Below are 9131 nucleotides of genomic sequence, written 5' to 3'. Positions count from 1 at the left end.
ATAAAATACGTTGTCCTGCAAGTTGACATAAAATATTACAGCAGCACCTTCAACTCTACACATGCAATTTTGGACACGATTTTGTTATAGCCTTGACTACCATCATTAATCAATTTGATCACAATTATGAAAAATTAAACTTGCTCATGGGTCAAGGGATTTGTCCGAACCCAAAAGCTCGTCCGAAATTTTGAAATATTTAGACATAAATATTAAGCCCGTTAAATAAATTTAAAAAATAAATGAGATCTGATCAAAAAATAAGATTAGACTTAAATTTTACCATTTAAGGTCCAAACCAAACCTGAAAATTAAAATATATATTTTATTATAATGAGACAAAGCTTGTTTGCTTTATTTTTTATAATGAACAATACCCATTTGCTTTATTATTTCTAATATGATAAAATCTATTTTTTTATAAAAAACAATGATTCAATTTTAAATTGTATTCAATAAAATTAAATTAAATCCAAGCCCAAATGATTCATAAATTTAATTAAAATTAATTAAATTAGTTAAATTAATCATTTAAAAAAATCATTTCTCCAATTTTAAATAACAATGCTTTTGAGTAGATTTGGATTTTATTATTACATATAGGAACAGGTTTGGACAAAAAATAAAGCTTGAAAAATCGAACCGGATCAAGTCTGAACTTACTTAAAATACTGAAATATCATGTCAAACCCGACTCGAATCTAGCTCGACCTATGTGCAAGTCTATGAAAAACCTTGAGAAAAAAATTTTTTTTGAGCAAAATATTTTTTAGACTTTATTCAACATATATATATTATTGATTTAAATAAATTTATTTACATTAATTCTAATAAATTTATAAAAAATTATCATTTTATAATCGAATTCAAAGAAAAATAAACTCTTTTGATACTTGAGAATTCATGCGAAAAACCTTGATATCTCTTGGAAACCTTCCAACCCCACTTTATTTTCAAATTAAGGTTTCTTGCTTTCCTTTCAATATCAGCTTTGGGATCAGACTTGCCTGACCTTTTCAAACTTTAGTAGCCCTACAAGTGTGTAAGGTAAACCAGCTGCTAGGATCTTGTTTTTCAAGAAATATCCTCTAGGAGACCAACTTTTTATATATCCATCTATCATATCTTTTTGAATTAATCACATACAAATTCATAATTAGATTCAAAGAAATTTTATCTACAATGTTCAGCTCTTTTCTGTGGGTAATTATGAAAAAATCTCAAAGAGTTTCGATGGACAATCAGAGGATGATAAATCTTTAAATTCTTTGATTTTTTAGAGAAATTAATAATTTAATTTAATGCTATTTTATCTAATTATAGGATATTATTTCATGACCATCTAGCATTACTCGTCTATATTACTACTCGTCATCTAAAACTGAGTTTTTATTATGAGAAAGTGGATTCGCGTAAAATAGACATTCAATTCTTAACATTTATAATTTTATTTTTCTAATCCCTCAAACTGAGATCTTATACAAAAATTTCATATATCCTTTAAAGGTATATGATCTATTAATTGAGTACAATACTGACTTGACTGTTCAGTTAAGTAACTTGTTTGAATATCAGTTTAAGAGTTTTCAGTTTCCACTAACATAGTTTCTTCAAATTAATCCAAAAGGAATTTAATTGTAATTGAAGTTCAATAATTTCTATGGTTTTATCATACACTGTTGTCCCACATTAATAAAATTAATGGGCTGCTATATATGAAGACTATGGAAGTTATAAGCTATTAATGAACCAATCTTTGATAAAATTAGAACACCCACATGGCATTGGATAAGAGGAATATATATGCAACTAAGCAAAAAGATCTCTTTGCTTAGTTACAATTATAATTATAATTATAATTATATTAGCTAACTAGGTGGTTTGGTCCTACATGAATTTAATTAGTTCTTTCAAAGCTTCTAAAATTTTCTCTCTCAACTCAAATCCATCGACTCTCTTGAGTATACCCTAAGAAATGGTGGTTAGAGTTAGCCAGCTTCCTCACTAACACATTCAGCATTATGACTCTTATTCAAGCCACACATGCCCCCTTTATGATTAGGCCATACATAAGAGAAATATATATATATATATATATATATATTATGTGTATGTGTACATGTATGTGCATCTACATTATTTAAATTTCATATATGAATCTTGGAAATGAAACATGAGATATACTATATTTCATTTTGCAATTCAAGATTTGTAGAATTTCATGGATTAAAAAAAAAAGTATATTGTTGGAAAAATTAGTAAGATTGATGCCAATTCTTTCACATAACAACAATTAATACAATTTGTTCTCTAAACTAACTAGTAAATTAATTTCCAATTTAGATATTTATTAAGCATTAATAAAAAAAGGTTTCACAAAGTGAAACTATAGGCCTAAGGAGAAGATTCTCATCGCTTTTCCACAACAAATTCCCTTTTACACTTTCCCCATTTTATTATTTAATTGTTTTGTTTCAATTATAGGGATTTATTAACTTAATTGTCACTAAAGCAGTAGGAGTAAAAGATGCCCCAGTTAACACTATGATTTGATTAAAGCTTAATATGCTTATAATAGATGCAACTTAATTCTAATCATTTAAAAGCTTTTAATAATAAACAGTGATGAACAAAGTAACTCAAACCTTGTGTTCCAAAGTTAAGACATCTAGACCAGTTCTTAGGCTTTTGGTTCTTCTAGCCCAGGAAGCCACGTGGCCGCATCATCTTTTCATTTTTCATCTTCCAATCAACTTTTTTTCTTTTTTTTTTTCATTTTATTTTCTTGTTAATATCCAACCATATTCATTTATGAAGAAAATGGTTGCACAACCTTTGATTTTGCATTTTCTTTAGTCATAATTTAAAATAGAAAAAATGATTACAAAAGTTAGAATTTGAATGTCAAATTTAATGATATTTTTTAAAATTGATTGTACTAATCAATTAAATTAAATAACTTTAAGTTCTTTGATTTTGTTGTCATAAGATTGTATATATATAAAAGTATAGCTTTCAAAATATAATATTATTATATATAACAACTTACATGCAACAATTTATGATTTATAACATTAATTTATATTGTTGACTGATCTCTCTTCTCTATATAAATAAAATTAATGTAAAGAGTGTAGAAATTATTTAATGCAGTGTCACCATAAAGACTGGCAATATACAAGTTCTATAAGATCTAAAATAAGAAATTTATTTGGATTTGCATACCCCTTTCCCCTTCTGCTTCATGTCTGATCTTAATTTATGCTTGGAAAAAGGGATTGAAGGGGGTTATGTTTCATATTAAGCTACCATAAATTCCGTATACATGTACTTCAAAATACATACACATACATGGCTTTGATCAATTCATTCAATCTTCTTGTTGTCAGATGATTTATTTAATTGGCTTGTAAGTTAGAGAATGCATCTATAAAGGTACTGTGACTAATCATTTTGAAGCTTCTTCAATATTAGTAGATTGATTATTTTTCTTATGCATTTAGTATAGCAAAGGCCAGAGAAATTAAATTAGATTGAAAAAACAATAAGAAAATAATTAAGCTCAATTTGAAGAAAATAAAACTAATTTCATTATTAAACTGAACAGATGCCAGGTTTAGTAAGCAAACCAACGTCTGTAATCATTTTTGATAATTCTTTTCAATCAGCAAATTCACTGCAGCATCATCTGTACACAGTTTTTTTTTTTTTTTTTACCTTTTTTCATATGTTTAGTTGTTTTTAGAACTACTTCCTTTTTGTTTTGATAAAAATACTAGATACATACTTTTTGCAATTTTTTATTATATTCTGCTGCTTTTCATTTTATTTCTGCAGACCTGCATTCAATGATTTGGTTCCTATAAAAATAGATATACTTTTTAATCCATAGCCTATGGAGCACGAACACAGATACACAATACAAATAAGATATAATAAAGAGCACGATGATATGAAAATTTCTAAGAAAAACAGAATGTGAATATGGTTTGACACAATAATAAAAATATTTTTTATATATTATAATTATCAATATATATGTATATATATATATTTATGATAGACATTTAGTTGATTTTTAAAAGATAATTATTAAAACACAGGTATGCAAGGAGTTCAGACATGTCTGTACTTTATAGTCTACAGCAGTTATCAGTTTAAATAAAGTAATAGTATCTAAATGAGAGTATGTTACATTCTGAAGCAGTTAAAATAATTGGTTCAAACATTATAGTGTACAAATACTCAGTGGACAGCAGCATAGGCATTCATAATGTGCAAGCACATGATCTATACAATACTAATATTGTGCCAAAAGGCAAATAATATTCCATTTTTTGCCCTAATCATTTTGTATTTGACACCTCCTCATCTATCAGTGCATAAACAACAAAGAGGAAAAAAAAAATTCAGACAACTTACAGCTAGACATTGTACTAAAATGCCGGCAAAAAGGGCACAAAAGAAAGGATTTATGGCGAGTAAGATGCGATTATCAGCTGCTAATAAGACATTCACGTTACGGTTAGTGCAAAGAAATTAAAGCCGGCTTTGATGATCATGAATAAAGGCCGGCTGTACTCCATCATTCACAGTTGGTCTTGCTGGACAATTCCTGACAATGCAATGGTGAACATGAGCTAACATCCAAACCCCACCTTTTGTTTTTTTAAAATGCAAAAGCTCTCAGAAATTGTAGACAGCTTTGTACTAATTAATTTCTGTTTGGGTACTGTTATATGGGATTAGCAGTGATCTTTCAAACAAAATGTGAATGTCTAGTATTATTATTGTATAGTTTCTTCGTATTTACAAATAAAATAATATTTGATATTTGATAATATCAAACACAATAATTTTTATTTTGTAATTGTTAATCAAATAAAGCGATTATAAATTACTGAGTAATAAGATTATTTCAGTGATTAAATCACCATGATGGTATTGAAAATGATATGAAATACTACTTTCTTGTATTATTTTATTTCCTAGAACTTTATTAGATTTTAGTAAATGGAGGGTGCCAGATTCAGATATTTCAACGAAACTACCTGCTGAAGCCAAAAATAACTTTCTTTCTTTCCAAAAATGGCTGCCCAGATTTCTTTCTTTTCTGTTAATCCATTAGTCTTACAGAAAAAGATCGGCTATATCTTTCCAAATTCAAGTTAAAAATTATTTGATCCTTTCTAGGAAATTTAGATGGACCTATTTGGCTTTGATTCCAGAGGAATAATATAAATTTTTTGAAACAAATTAGATAAAGATGAGGCATTATTTTGTGAAGCATTTGGGATGCTTACAAATATGCCAACATAATAACTAGGCTTCCTGCAGCAGATGAAAGTATACTCATTTGTAAGAAATCTTCTCAAAGTACACACCCTTTCCCCACGTCCCACCACCCAATCAAATCACTCCAAATGGCACTATCTTAGCTGAAATAAACATATTAGTTCAGATGTTACTAAAAAAATTTTATTTAGAGGTTGTGAATCCAATTTTAACCCCAAAAGTACAACAAATATGCATGCCCTTGGCCTTGGTTAGGGATCCCATCAGCAGAAAAAAAGGAAATACTCAATTTCTTTTCTATATGAAGTATGAAAAATGGAGGTAGAAAAAAGGATAATGGCTGGAGAGTAGAAGCTTTTACTTGGGGCTGGGGGTGTGTGAGAGAAAGAGAGAGTGGGGGGCCAGCTACACCTTAATAGCAAGACAAAGGAAAGAATAGTTAGGGGGGGCAGGGCATAATTTGTTCTTTTAGTAGGTTCCTTAACCATTGGGGTGCTCGACTGAACAAACTACACCCACTGGATTTTTGGGGATGGCGTAGGATTCTCAGTTGAGTACACATGCTGCTGCTCTCTTTCCTCTCTCGTTTACCTCTTTTTCATCTTTGCTTCCATGCATGGATTTCTCCTCCAAATATGATCAAGTTTTGAGAGAGAGAGAGAGAGAGAGAGAGAGACTGTGTGTGAAAGAATAACTAAAAAAAAAAGTGCCCCACCTCTTCAGAATTTTGATCTTTTCTTCATATTTCAACTACCCCAAGAAACCATATTGAGAGAGAAAAAAAGCTGGCCAGTATACTTAATTCAGTTAGGCCTTTGGTTCACTTTCTTTTGAGCTACCAGATCTTGTTCTTTCCTCAGAATTCTATGAAATCTGAGATGGTTTCTTTTCTAGTCAGGAAAAACCGTCATTTTGAACATGTGTGCAACCAAATTTCAGCTGCTACCTTAATTTTCTGATCTGGGGTCTTACTATTTTTATCTTTAAAGTGCTCTGTTTCATTACCATCTGGCTTTTCTTCTAGATGTAATGAGATCAAGAATTGAAGCATTGTTTCCAATTCTTTGACCAGATTTAAAGTTTCAATTTTTTTTTCTTGTGAACTGTGTAATTGTATTTTTCAATGGAAGAAGATCAAGAATTCAAGCATGTATGCAAGTTTTGTAGCAAGAGCTTCCCCTGTGGTAGATCCTTGGGTGGACATATGAGGTCTCACATGACTACCAACAATAATTCAGCTGAAACAGATGACAAACTCATCAAGAAAAAGCTTGTTTCTGTCAAAAATGTTGTCAATGATGCTGACACTGAAACTCGCCTTGAAGCTGGGATTAATGGTGGTTATATCCTCAGAAAGAAACACAAGAAGACAAAGAGACTAGCAGATTCAAGTGAAGACACTTCAGTTCATGACAAGGTTTGCAAAGAGTGTGGCAAAGGTTTCCGATCTTGGAAAGCATTGTTTGGTCACATAAAGTGTCATTCAGAGAAAGAAAGAGCTTCCAATAATAGCTTGGAGGAGCAAGATTCTTGGACCAGTGCTAACCAAAAGCTGGTAATGGATAGCCAATCTGACAATGAAACTGCTGCTCCAAGTAAAGGGAGGAGATCCAAAAGAAAAACAAGGTACATGTGTACTGAAAATTCTTCAATCTCTTTAAGTAACCATGCTTCCTCTTTCATGTCGGAAATTGAACAAGAACAAGAAGAGGTTGCTTTATGCTTGATGATGCTTTCTAGAGATGTGGGTCATTGGGCTGGCTTGAATTCTTTTGCCGAATCTTCTGATAATAACTCTGTGTTTTTGGAAGCTAAAATTGGGATTAAAGCTTCCATCTGTAATGGTAAGGAGGTCCAGAAGTTGAAAAAACAGAAAGAGAAGAAGTTAGAATCTGCTATAGTGGATTCTGAGACTTTCCAAACTGGGGGTGTACAATCAGAATTTTGCGCATCTGAGCTGTCAAAAACTTGGGTTATTAGAGTGAATAAAAGTGAAAGCGAAGTTTCTGAACAAACAGGAGTGAATAGAGCTCAACTGGGCTCCAATAAGTTGAATTCAAGCAGGAGAAAGTTACCAGGTCGCTCTTATGATCCTGAACTGAAATCAGGTTCTGTGAACAAATTGACAGCTGATGTTCTTGACTCTGAATTCTGTAAGGATCCTCATAAGAGAAGCAAGTTTGAATGCACTACTTGTAGCAAAATCTTTCATTCTTACCAAGCTCTCGGAGGTCATAGAGCTAGCCATAAGAAAATCAACGGCTGCTTTGCCTCAAGAATTGACAGCAGTGAAAATAGCATTGAAACTGAAAACTCTCCCGACCCAACAGCCGATAGCAAGCTTGTCAAATCAATTGGCAATGAAACTCCCATTGCTCATTTAGCTGCAGACAGTGATGATAAGAGGAGCAAAGGACATGAGTGCCCCATTTGTCTCAAGGTTTTCCCATCAGGCCAAGCCTTAGGTGGTCACAAGAGATCTCATTTGATCGCTCAGGCAAAAGAAAACCAAACAATTGTAATTCAAAAACCAATTCCGGAAATTCGTGACTTTCTTGATCTTAATCTGCCTGCTCCTGTTGAAGAAGAAACCGTGTTCATTTGGGGTTCAAGCCTTGGTGGGTTGGAAGCAGCCACAAGCACGAAGCATTAGCGGGGCTGATTTCTAATTGAGTTTCCAAATCCTTTCATCGTCTTGGTTTTCCAATAAAGATTCAAGAATGTACACAGTAGAGTACAAAAATAAAGTTTCTGCATATTATTTCATTCATTCTTTACAAATTCAAGAAATCACCAAAGGTACTGCTGCTTATTAGTCGTTGAAGTAGGCATTCTTCAATCTTACAAGTTTTCCATTAACTTCATTTTGTTCTTGCATTGTCTATTCATTCTTATTTTTGCTTCTTGGCATTCCATTGCTGCAAAATTTCTGGCTCGTTGATCTGTTATGACTAGAAACTTGGATGCTGTAATTGAATATTTCGAGCTTCTCCTTGTCACATTTGGAATGTACTTTTCAATGAAAAGCAACTGTTTTTTTATGGCAATTATCTTTTCTTGGCACCAAAGGAGAAATGAGTGAGGTATTGAAGATTGAATTGGTGTGTGAAGTCATGGGGGAAGATAAAAGCATTTTTATAATGTACACAAGGATGGCATGTGAGCTCATAGGTGATTGTTTAGTCACCTATCATAAAGCATGACAACCCATCTCACTTCCATTCTGTCTCTCATACTTAGTAGTCAGTTCCCTGGTGATTTTAATTTTATATGCATCCTTTCGTCCGAAGACTAAGCTCAGTTGGAAAACTTCATGATTTTTTTTTTCCAAAAAATTTCGTAGTACAGTGATAAGAGAAATGATTGCAGATGTTAAAATTTAAGCTTCAAACCTGTGAATATTACCTTTTAAAGGAAAATATGTGAACAATTGTGATAAGCTCCGAGTTCATGACTATACCACAAGGAAAGATTACATTAGACCACATCTCCAATTTAGGTCATTAGTTCAGCACAATAAAACCAGTACTAACACAATATCAGTTGAAAGGATCAGATGGTAGGGTGATGCAATGGATTCCTACTGCATCACAATTGTGTTTTATGATTGAATCCTTGACAAGAGAGCCAAAGATATACCGTATTGAATATTAATCAGCGTTCCGATCCAACCAAATGACAATTAAGCCTAACTCAATTCAAAAACTTAGTTCAATTCATGGATGCACAAATTAAGGTTTAATCACTTGTCCCTAAATTCCATAACCGTAATTTGACTCAAATTGACCCAGATGGTCTGCGCTGATTATGGGCCTAATCTGACACATACTTGGCAG

The 9131-nt window shown here is 32.0% G+C and overlaps 1 pseudogene; it reads left to right on the top strand.

The window, feature by feature from the left end:
- Positions 1–5702: 5702 nt before the first annotated feature.
- On the top strand, positions 5703–8591 carry LOC111303509 (uncharacterized; annotated as a pseudogene).
- Positions 8592–9131: the final 540 nt, after the last annotated feature.

Source organism: Durio zibethinus, chromosome 9 (genome assembly GCF_047325235.1).
Source record: "Durio zibethinus cultivar Kanyao isolate XHJ-2024 chromosome 9, ASM4732523v1, whole genome shotgun sequence".
In the NCBI taxonomy this organism is placed as follows: Eukaryota; Viridiplantae; Streptophyta; class Magnoliopsida; order Malvales; family Malvaceae; genus Durio; species Durio zibethinus.
This window is presented reverse-complemented; position numbering and strand designations above follow the sequence as displayed.